At 43.8% G+C, this 12,700-nt stretch overlaps 1 protein-coding gene across 9 annotated transcripts in view; it reads left to right on the top strand.

The window, feature by feature from the left end:
* Positions 1-12,700, top strand: part of DLGAP1 (DLG associated protein 1) — a 533,225-nt gene that overhangs the window by 339,668 nt on the left and 180,857 nt on the right. The gene's annotated exons all lie outside the window — the stretch shown is intronic.

The raw sequence follows: 12,700 nt of genomic DNA, 5'->3' as shown, positions 1-12,700 counted from the left end.
CAGGAAGACTTCATCACTCTGCAGCTGTGGGCTGGCAGGAAGAGGAAGCAGAGTAGCAAGAAATGTGGGGGTGAGGGCGGGTTGGGATAAACTGAGTTTTAGATGCCAGTGGATTCTCTTGGCTTTTTTTTGGTGGGGGGAGGCGGGGGGCATACTGCATGGCATGTGGGATCTTAGTTCCCTGCTGCAGCTGCTAAGTCACTTCAGTCGTGTCCGACTCTGTGTGACCCCATAGACAGCAGCCCACCAGGCTCCCCCGTCCCTGGGATTCTCCAGGCAAGAACACTGGAGTGGGTTGCCATTTCCTTCTCCAATGCATGAAAGTGAAAAGTGAAAGTGAAGTTGCTCAGTCATGTCCGACTCTTAGCAACCCTACCCCCCACCACCGACCAGGGATCAAACCCATGCCCCCTGCATTGGAAGCGTGGAGTCTTAACCACTGGACCGCCTGGGAAGTCCCCAAGGGAGTCTCCTGGGCAGGTGCTGGGTGACTTGTAAGGCTCCAGGACTGGGAGGTACCATGGAGAGTGGGCTCAGGGCCATAGCCAGAGCCTGCACAGCACAGCACCATCTGCGTCCTCACGGCAGGATCCACCTTTCTGTGACATCATCATCCTTTCTCTTCACCTGTCCACTTGCCCTCCCAGGGAACTTTCATCCCCAGCTCAGTGATCATTTGCTCTTTCCCAGAGCCACATTTAGCCTTTCTATTCACCAACATAGTGGTTCAGCTCCAGAAACTTTGCACTCTGCGTATTCTCGGGCACGGGGTGTGTCTGTGTGTCTGTGTGTCTGTGTCTGTGTGTGTGTGTGTGTGTGTGTGTGTCTGTGTCTGTGTCTGTGTGTGTGTGTGTGTCTGTGTGTCTGTGTGTCTGTGTGTCTGTGTGTGTGTGTGTGTGTGTGTGTGTGTGTGTGTCTTCAGGCTCCGCCACTGCGCATTGGTCTCTCTCTGTTAAGATTCTAGTGAGAGATTCCCCAGGAGCCCTGAGAAACCCGGGCCCGCAGCCCACACTGTCAAGAAACCTGCCTTTACAGATGACTTAGATGCTTCCAGAAAGGTTCATCTTCCTGACATCTGCTAAAGTAAGAGGCATGACCTGCTTTTTGTGTGCATCATAAGAGGTAAATTAGTTCAAAACCCCGATAAGCACAATTAAATTTTTCTTTTATAGATACTAGGTCTTTCATCAGAAATTCTTCTTGAGTGGGTCTCATTGTCAAACATGCAAAGTGAGGAGCTGACAAAAAAGCAAAAACAAAAGAATGGGCCACTTGCTTTGGGAGGATTTATTCTGCTTGGATTCTACAGACTCACACACATATAGTAATTTCCCTGATCTCAGATGATGTCCCCATCCCACAAATCCTACATTAGATCTGAAGAACTCACCTCTCATCAACTTTTTCCTCTTTCATACCCAGGGGGTCAAAGGAACAACTATTTTTGGCTTACTATTCTATTGAAAGAAACAGTATTTAACATCAAATGCAAGGCATTTTTCTGACCTGATCTTGTGGATCCACTCAAAAGCAGCACAGATTTGAAATACCTTTCAGAATCAAAACAGAAGGCTCTACCCCAGACACTCTGGAGATGACATTTACATCTCTTTGTTTTTGTTGTTGTTGTTGTTGTTGTTCGTTTGTTTTTTCCAAGACTAGGTGACCGTAACAATATTGTATAAATAATCCCAAGTACAAATGCTGAAAATTGCTTTCTTTCCCTTACTTTCGATATGAAACAATAACCAACAGGACTCAAGGGGATTTATTTTATGATACGAGCATGTATACCCCTGTTCACCCCTCCCCCAGTCATGTATGCAGATTTTCCACCACCTCCATTTTATGAAATTATCTACTTTTTTTTCCTCATCATATTCCCTTTAGTTTATTTCCTGAAATGATCACTTTGGAGCACAGATGTTGATATTAAAATCCCCCCTCCAACCTCGTGAGAGGGCTTCTCAGGTGGCACTAGTGGTAAAGAATCCACCTGCCAATGCAGGAGACGCAAGAGATACAGGTTTAATCCCTGGGTCAGAAAGATCCCCTCGAGAAGGGAATGGCTACCCGCTCTGGTATTCTTGCCTGGAGAATCCCATGGACAGAAGAGCCTGATGGGCTAGAGTCCATGGGGCCATAAAGAGTTGGACACGACTGAGAGACTGAGCACATTATTTGGTGAGAAGGTCCCAGTTGCTGGGGAATATTTCAGAATTTCCCATTGAACATCCATGTTAAATCCCTACTCCCACTCTGCCAATACCCAGTCCCATATATGGATGGATATTTAAAGAGAAACTTTGAACCATCATTAAAAAACCATACAGGTTTTTAAAATGTAGAAAGTGATTTTATAAACATGCATTTAAAATAATTTTCCCAAGGATCTCTTTGAATTGGCTTCTTAAAATGGCAACTAGGCAAATGTTACATAATTTCCCCCTTTATCATATTCAGGGTTAGAGAAATAATGTGATGTTGCCGAAGAAACATGCTGGCAGTGAGGCAGGGGAGGGGGGCGGCAAGTTAGAAAAGCACTTTCACTTTTAGGTTGTGATGGAGAGTCAGCTTAGCCCCAAGAGTGGCCAAGGTCCCGAAGCAAAGAAGCGAATTGGGTAGGTGTGAAGTTAATCATGTGTTTGCTCCTCCAGGAGGGCAGGCTGAGGCCACTGTAGCACAGTGAGACCAAAAACCATGAGACCGGTGAATTTCTGAGCATTCATTTCCTCTGGGCTCTGCTAACACTGATGCATGACTATGCACCCCTCCTGACCTTCTAGAACTGAATTCCCTGGAGACAGAGAGCTCCAGATGGTGGTGATGAGAGGGAGAACCTTCAAAAGCAAAAACTAACTTTTCCTTTAAAATTAGCCACACATACTCTTCTCAATTTCCAGGGATTTGCATTCCCCTTTGAATGTAATTTTATTAATACATTCAGGGAACGATCTGTTATCCAGAGGCTGATGATCTGGTATAGGAATAAGACAAACTTTCCATTCTCCTCCCTCTCTTTTTGGGTTTCCCAGGTATTAGTGATAAAGAGCCTGACTGCTAATGCAGGAAATGCAAGAGACACAGGTTCGATTCCAGGGTCGGGAAGATCCCCTGGAGGAGGGCATGGCGACCCACTCCAGTATTCTTGCCTGGAGAATCCCATCAACAGAGAAGCCTGGTGGGCTACAGCCCATAGAGTCACATGGAGTCAGACATGACTGAAGCAACTTCGCACAGATGCCTCTCTTTTCACTCTGCCTGATCATTGGTCATTAAATTGTACACTAGTAGGAAAGACAAACAGGGTGACGGTTGTTGGAGGTTTGGGGTCAGCAAAATGGGTGGTGAACTAAGCACCAGTTCTGGATTCTGAGAACGGGGGTTCAAGTACGTACCAGATCTAGACCAGGAATGTGATGGCCAGAGGTCAGGCTCACCCTGGATTGAAACCTTGAAAGCTCTGCCAACAACAGTTTGTGTGACTGTGGACGTGTGAATTCACTTCACTGCATGTCGATTCATTGAGCTGGTCACTGGGAATGACTGTAATACCTATGTTGGAGCATTGTTATGAATGACTCAGATATAAAGCGCCCAACACAGGGGCTGATAGGCAATAGGTAACTACTCGTTTATATGAGATGGTTACTGCTGTGGTCATAGTTATATAAAATCAAATGTATCCCTTAACCCTCTGTCTTCAGTGCCCTAATCTGTAAAATAATGCTGACCTCACAGAGCTGTCAGAATTATCCTATTTGATAATATGAAAGTATCACACGTATAATCATCAGTAAAATACGAGTGATAGAAAAGTCTTAAAAATTTGGGTCAACTATATACAGTAGCCGAGACACAGAAGCAATCTAAATAACCACTGACCGATGAATGGATAAAGCAGATGTGGTATATATACACAATGCAATATTACTCCGTCATAAAAAAGAACAAAATAATGCCATTTGCAGCAACATGGATGGACCTAGAGATTATCATACTAAATGAAGTAAGTCAGAAATAGAAATATCAGATGCTATCACTTAGATATGGAATCTAAAAAATGATACAAATGAACTTATCTAAAAACTGAAATAGATTCACAGACATAGAAAACAAACTTAATAGTTACCAAACAGTGGGGGGGAGGGGAGATATGAATTAGGAGTTTGGGATTAATATATACATACTATTATATATAAAACAGGTAAACAAGGACCTACTCAGTATCTTCTAATAACCTGTAATGGAAAATAATCTGAATTTTATACTCACACACACACACAAATAGTTGGTCAGGAAGATCCCCTGGAGGAGGCCATGGCAACCCACTCCTGTATTCTTGCCTGGAGAATCCCATGGACAGAGGACCCTGGTGGGTCACAGTCCATAGGGTCACAAAGAGTTGGACACGACTGAATTAGCACACATGCACACACATAAATACAGTTAGATATAGAAATCTGGATCACTTTGTTGTACACTTGAAAGTAACACAATATTGTAAATTAACTATACTTCAGTTTTAAAAACGGGGTCAGAAGAACAAGAAATCTCACACACTACTTTGGGAAATGATTAGCATCACCCACTACAGCTGATGAGCTCTATCAGGAAAGAACCCCAGCCTCATAGACAAGCAAGGGATAAAAAGACCCCAAAGGAGATGCCTGGGTGATGAGCAGAGCAGGGCTATCACACCCACAGTAGCCAGAAGTGGTCTCTGAGATGTAATAAATCACAGCAATAGTTTATTACCCACAGTACAGCAACCAGCAGGAACGTCAAATGGTCACGCTGGCTCCTGTGCCTCCCAAGCCCACTGGGCAACATGGAGGGTCCAGATGAAAGCCGGTCACTCAGCAGGTTGCTCTGCATTTGAGGGACGTGGGACCTGGGGCTCAGCACCCTTGGAAGAAAGCAGCAAACAAGCCAGTCCCCTGTTTCCCCTGAGGAGCAAGCAGTAACCACACGATGCTCACCTGGACCTCTCTTGTCTGTGTGAACTGCTACAGGAACTGCTCAGTATCAGGGATGGGTGTGGCTTGACGTCTGCACCCCTGGGAAAGACATGCAGGGGTTCTTGAGGCCCAGGGTGAACTGTGCCTTCCCCTACAAGGCAAAACTTGTAAGCCAGTCATTACAGTAATTATTCCAACCCAGTGTATAATATATATACACAACCGAAATGCAAGCCCATGCCACCAAAAGACATACAAGTAATTCACAGCAGTATACTTTTAACAGCCCCAAAGTGCAAATGTCCGTCGACAACAGAATAGATAAATAAACAAGAGGATAGGCAGACAGTGGAGCACTTGTACCAGTTCAGTAAACAACAGCTGTGCCAAACAACTGGGACGACTCCCATGCACATCATGTTGCGTGAAGGACCCAGACACACTAAAGGACACACCCTTTATGAGCCCACTTATCTGAGTTAAAAGCAAGCTGAACAAATCCAGGGTGTGTAATGCGAGGAGGGCAGGAACCTTTGGGGAAGAGAGGGGATGGGGATTGGCAGCGAGCCTCTGGGACACTCATCATGGTCTCTTCCTTGATGGGGGTGGGGTGGGGGAGGCTCCTTGGGACAAGGCAAGGGCAGCCCACTCCAGTGTTCTTGCCTGGAAAATCCCATAGACAGAGGAGCCTGGCAGGCTACAGCCCATGGCGTTGCAAAGAGTCGGGACGTGACTGAGAGTACACAGCAACCAGTTGTAAACTTATATGCTTTTTTGCATATATCTTGTATTTCAATAGAACAGTTTTTTAATCAATTTTTCTTTTTTATATTTCTTTCTTTGGTTTTTAAATTCATTTTTAATTGGAGGATAATAGCTTTACAATGTTGTGTTAGTTTCTGCTGTGCAATAACGTGAGTCAGCTATATGTATAGATATATCCCCTCCCTCTTAGACCTCCCTCCTGCCCCCTACCCTATCTCACCCCTCTAGGCCATCACAGAGCCCCGCACTGAGCTCCCTGTGTTATACAGCAGCTTCCCACTAGCTATTTTATGTACAGTAACATATATGTTTCAATGCTAATCTCTCAGTTGATTCCAAAAACAGTTTAAGAAGTTGGGCCAAGTAGAAAGAATGGAATGATTGGCCCACGGCCACCATCCCTTTAATGATGAGCGTTCCTGCCAGCAGCAAGAGGAAAAGCGGCAGTTGGCAGGCCTGCTCTTCTAACAGGGGACAGCATCACAGATAAGAGGCACCTAATTCAGTTCAGTTCAGTTCAGTCGCTCCATCGTGTCCGACTCTTTGCGACCCCAAAATAGGCGACATCACCAACATTCCATGACATTCCAGATAGCAACAAGACCACAAATGACTTCTCAGAACTCTTGCTTCTAACAACCTGCAGTTACCACAAGTCCTATCACTGACCCTTACATATTCTTCCTGATCAGTTACCTTGTCACAAGGAGGAAAAGGAAGATGAGGCTTTGGGTGCCTGGCAGGTTGAGCATGGCCCTGGTTTTCATTAAGGTTCACATGGGAGATCTGAGCTGCTTGTACCTGATCACATGCCCATAGGAAGATACTGGCATAGCTACAGGAACAGCATATGGATGCAACTGAAGCCCCAAATTTGGCAGTGGCTGCAGAACTTTCCTCAGACAGCTGCTGAAAATTATTTCTGATAGTAGGAGGGTGGAGGTGGGGTACCAGCTGCTGGGAGATGGGGGTGGGGGGTGGGAGGTAAGCAGCCCTAATTTGGGGGTAGAAAGAAGTCTTATTTCTCAGCTTGGATTCCCAATAACATAAAAATGTATTTCGTTTCTTTTTGTTACTTTTTAACTTGGCAGTTTATAGCTTCTAACATCTGACTGTCAAGCTACACAGAAATATTAGCAGAGTGTGAATCTATTTTCCTCTTTAATTTGCTTGCATTAATGTAGAACCAGCCTCTGGTATTCCCAGAACAGAGCGGAATGTATTTACTAATATATAGCATATAATATCAGTTAAAAACAAATAATATTTAGCAATCAATTGAAATGAATTTAGCTAGATATTTTTATCAGTAGGGGAAGAAGTTATTCAAGAGATATGCAGTTAGTTACATAAGAACATGGACCATCAGATCTGACCTTCACCTCTAATCTTCTAATCTGAAAGTAAACAGGAGAGCTGGAATCATCGATCCAAATTGTCAGGATAGAACTGCACTAGAAACCCAGCTTAATAATTTCTGGTAGAAATCTTTATTCTGATATTTATCATCCAAGAATTTTTTTAAATAGATGTTTCCCTGATGGCTCAAAAAGTAAAGAATCTGCCGGCAATGCAGGAGCCACAGGAGACTCGGGTTCAATCCCTGAGTCAGGAAGATCCCCTGGAGGAGGAAATGACAACCCACTCCAGTATTCTTGCCTGGGAAATCCCACGGACAGAGGATCCTGGCGGGCTACAGTCCATGGGGTCACAAAGAGTCAGACACGACTGAGCAATGGAATCATACCATGCATGTGTGTGTCTGCTGCACGGCACAGAATACAGGATCTTAGTTCCCCAACCAGGGATCAAACCCACACCCGCTGCAGTGGAAGAACAATGTGTTCATCACTTGACCACCATGGAAGTCCCTATCATCCAAGACTTTTATTGTCCAACTACTTGTCTGTTTCCACTGATGGCTATGGGCTTCCTTAGGCCAATGACTTCTTTATATATCACAGGCTTAAACATAGTACCTGGCACACAGCCAGAAGGCAACGCATTTTGTTGAATGAACAAATAAACTTGCATGATTGGTATAATGGAGAGAGAACAGAAGTGCTTATTGATCGACTCGGCCCACCTGCCTGAGGTTCTTTCATCAGCTAGTTTGACCATCAATGGTCTTTGCCAGGGCTTAGAACACAATGATCTCATTTCCAGGCTTTCTCACCCTTTTCATTTTTCAAAGTAGATTTTACCTTTTTAGAGTAATTTTATATTTACAGCAAAATTGAGTGGAAAGTAGAGATTTCCATTACACTCCCTGCTTCCACATGCACAGACTCCCCCATTATCAACATCCCCCACCAAAGAGGTACATTTGTGACAACTGATAAACCTACACTGACACACCAGTATCCCCCAAAGCACACAGTTTACCTTACAGTTCACTCCTTTGCCCATTCTATGATTTGGGACAAAATTACAATAATCCACCTCTGTCATGTCAGAATAGCTTCTGAGCCCCAGAAATCCTCTGTGCTCTGCCCCTATGATTTGGGACAAAATTACAATAATCCACCTCTGTCATGTCAGAATAGCTTCTGAGCCCCAGAAATCCTCTGTGCTCTGCCCCTTCACCCCACCCTCCCCTCAAACCCTGGTCACCATGGCTCTAATCACTGTCTCCATAGTTTTGCCTTTTCCAGAATGTCATAGAGTTGGAATCATACAGTATGTAGCCTTTTCCAGTTGGCGTCCTTCACTTTGTAATATGTATTTAAGGTTCCTTCTAGCTTTTCGTGGCTTGAATGGTTTGGTTTTAGTGCTTTTTTTTTCTTTCTCCAGCAGCAATATGTGAGATTAGTTCACCGAACAGGAATCAAACACATGCCCCTAGCATTGGAAGCTCAGAGTCTTAACCACTGGACTTCCAGGGAAGTCCCTTAAGATGACACTTCTGATGATCTCAATTAGTTCTCCTTATTTCTGGTAGAGAACCACAAATTCATTGTTTCAGTTCTGACTGCAATTAAACTTATCAGAGGAGATCATGTCATATCTGGCATTATCATTTTTTTTTCTTTTTTTGACCTCTGCCAGATTCTTGCTTCATTAAGAGGGCAGATGACTTAAGATGGACTATTCTCGTTTCTTATGCTATGACTATGTCATAATCTAGCTCCAGATTCAGAGCACTCTTCACTACAAAGTTGGGCCTCCGCTTTAAAATAGTCTAGAACCATGACACTATAGTTCTATGGTGTAAGGGCTTCCCTTGTAGCTAAGATGGTAAAGAATCCGCCTGGAATGCAGCAGACCCAGGTTCGATTTCTGGGTCGGGAAGATCCCCTAGAGAAGGGAATGGAAACCCACACCAGTATTCTTCCCTGGAGAATCCCATAGACAGAGGAGCCTGGCGGGCTACAGTCTATGGGGTTGCAGAGTCAGACACGACTGAGTGACTAACTCTCTCACTTTCATGACACCATAAAACTCCTAGAAGAGAACAAAGGCAGAACACTATCTGACACAAATCTGTACCAATGTTTATTCAGGTCAGTCTCCCAAGGCAATAGAAATAAAAGCAAAAATAAGAGAATAGCATTGAAAGATGTATATTACCATGTGTAAAATACATGACCGGTGCAAATTAGATGCACGAAGCAGGGCGCCCAAAGCTGGTGCTCTGGGACAACCCAGAGGGATGGGGTGGGGAGCGAGGTGGGAAGGGGGTTCAGCATGGTGGGACACATGTACACCCATGGCTGATTCATGTCGATGTGTGGCAAAAACTACCACAATATTATAAAGTAACTAGCCTCCAATTAAAATAAATAAATTTAAAAAACAAACAAATGGGGACCTAATCAAACTTATAAGCTTTTGCACAGCAAAGGAAACCATTAAAAAAAAATGAAAAGACAATCTACAAATGAGAGAAAATATTTGCAAATGATGTAACCAACAATTTCCAAACAGCTCACACAACCCAGTAACAACAAAAAGACCCAATCAAAAAATGGGCAGGGGATCTAAAGAAACATTTCTCCAAAGAATACATACAAATGGCCAACAGGCACATGAAAAGATGCTCAGCATCACTAATTATTAGAGAAATGCAAATCAAAGTTACAGTGAGATACAACCTCACACTGGTCAGAATGACTATCCTCAAAAAGTCTACAAATAACAAATGCTGGATAAGATGTGGAAAAAACGGAACCCTCCTACAGTGATGGTAGGAATGTAAATTGGTGCAGCCACTATGGAGAACAGTATGGAGATACCTCAAAAAAAGAAGATACTGTGCAAGTGGAAAGTCAGTTCCACCCTGAGTACCCCCCAGGATGGATAAACATGCAGTGAACCTCAGATTTGTATGAAGAGAAATCGCATAAATATTACTTTTCAATGTGAGTGCCATTTAAAATGTGTAGACTTTTTGTTGATGGCCATTCTTACCAGTGTGAAGTCGTACCTCATTGTAGATTTGTTCTGACTAGTGTGAGGTGGTACCTCATTGTAGTTTTGATTTGATTCTCTAATAATTAGCAACATTGAGCATCTTTTTATGTGCCTGTTGGCCATCTGTATGTCTTCTTTGGAGAAATGTCTATTTAGGTCTTCTGCTCAGTTTTTGAATGTCTATTTAGGTCTTCTGCCCATTTGCTTTCCTCATTAAGGACTCCTGGCACTTCTGCACTACATACTAAATAAGCAATGAATAACTTAGAAATGGAATCGAAGTCTAGTTTCACATAAGCAAATCCAACAGCCTCTCAGGACACCTCAGCAGCCCTTCACCCTCCTGCCAACTCTCAGCCAAGTGTCAATGTTGAGCAAGGTTTACTCTGCCAGGTTTTCTGCTGGGATGACTGCCAACAGGCAGAAAGAAATCATATTGGGGCAAAGATCAATATCTGACCCCCAGGTGAGATTACTTTTAGGTAATGAATCAGCACTATTTCTTTGAAATCAGCAGAAATATGAGAGTGAACATCATTTACCATGAAAAACACTCACCAGGGAATTAGGAAAGTGACCTTTGGGTAAACTACTTAAACTGTCAGCTTCCATGTTACCATTTTTTAGAGCAAAGGCATGTTTATTTTAAATACCAACTTTGCTCATGACCTTAACCCCCAATGGGTCACTGGAAACTTTAAGAGGTGTGATGACCTGACATTCTCCAGCCTGGATTCGTCTCCCAGAACACACACACACACCCATCTCCTCTCTGATGCATGCACACACGCACACACACCCATCTCCTCTCTGATGCCCTCTCCTGTGAGTCTCCTCTGTTTCTTCCCCTCGGGCCACGCTTCCCTCCCTACAGCAGAGGGAAGCACACTCACATCAGGACACTTGAACCTGCCCTTCACTCCAGCTCAGTGCTCCTTCCATGGTCATCACTCTACCCGGTCACTCAAGCCAGGAATCCACAGACTTTCCATCTATTTTCTATCTCAGCCTTCACTTAGATCCTTTATGCTAAGTTGCTTCAGTCGTGTCTGACTCTTTGCAACCCAATGGACCATAGCCTGCCAGGCTTCTCTGTCCATGGGAGTCTCCAGGACACTATGTACTATATCTTTTATAGTACATGTCATAGGGACTTTTATTAGACTTCCCCCCTTGTTTGTTTTGTGCTCAGGCTTGTGCTCCCCCTAGGCCCCTAAATTATAAGCACCTTGAGGGTGAGAACTAGATTAACTTATTCCCTATATCCTAGCACCTAGTGTGGAACGTGATACCTAACAGGTACTCGATACATAATTGATAAATAAGTAAATGAATTTGATAAATGACCTACTCGATCAGCCCACTGATTATGAGCGGGACTATACAGCTTCTCCATCACGTTGTGGTCGTGACAACAGGGAGGGAGGGGCACATGGCACCTGTAACTAGGCAACAAGGCAAAGGGAGAGACATAGCATCTGGCACCCAAGGTGGTACCCTGGAATCTGTAAGGAGGTGCCAAAGAGGACCAGTTTGGTGGAGCTTCTTCTGGAGCCTGAGTCTTAACAGCCAGGTGGCCCTCTGCTGCCTTTTCAAAAGCTAGATCATTCAGGGCCACCTACATAAGCCGTTCTACACCTGAAAGAGATTCTTTGTGTTTCAAGGTGACTTCATGGGCCTGATAAGGTTTTTTCATTGTCAGTATCATTGGACAGGAAAATACCCTTTCCTGATAAAGAGAGAGACTTCGTAGAAATCCGAATGCTTTGACAATTTTAAGCCTGTGTTAAATTGAATAACTAATGTCTTTTGCAATTCCAGCTCAAAAACTTTAGGACAAATGGACAAACTAAGTTCAGTTCAATCCCTCAGCCGTGTCCAACTTTTTGCGACCCCATGGACTGCAGCATGCCAGGCTTCCCTGTCCATCACCAACTCCCAGAGCTTGCTCATACTCATGTCCTTCGAGTTGGTGATGTCATCCAACTATCTCATCCTCTGTTGTCCCCTTCTCCTGCCTTCAGTCTTTCCCAGAATCAGGGTCTTTTCCAATGAGTAAGCACTTTGCATCAGGTGGCCAAAGTATTGGAGCTTCCACTTCAGCATCAGTCCTCCCAATGAATATTTAGGACTGATTCCTTTAGGATTGACTAGTTTGATCTTGCAGTCCAAGGGACAAACTAAATGCACAGATAATTTTTAACAGATGACACACAAAAGCCTCCACAGAGAGAGGTGTGTGTGTGTGTGTCTTCTTTCCAGGATTTATAATGATTATACATTTATGAACAAACTTAGGGTTACATTAACCTTAACACATTCCTAGAGAAAGGACAGCAGCTTTTTTTGTTTGTTTACAAAAAACAAACAGTTTTTGTACTTATAGTGAAAGTACTGGTGGGTGTGACTAATGAGAGAACAGCGCCAAGGCTCTCATGAGTGCAGGGCCATCATTTGTCCAGGGGCCATCACTAGGGTTTATTTGACCTCACAGTCATTGGGGATGAGCCACTTTTCTGCCACTGTGTTTTTTTCAAACTCATCCACATGAAACTTAGTAA

Source organism: Moschus berezovskii, chromosome 28, assembly GCF_049115385.1.
Source record: "Moschus berezovskii isolate FMDL1 chromosome 28, NW_MosBer_1.0, whole genome shotgun sequence".
Classification (NCBI taxonomy): domain Eukaryota; kingdom Metazoa; phylum Chordata; class Mammalia; order Artiodactyla; family Moschidae; genus Moschus; species Moschus berezovskii.
The sequence above is the reverse complement of the archived record's forward strand: the minus strand, read 5'-3'. Positions and strand labels throughout refer to the sequence as shown.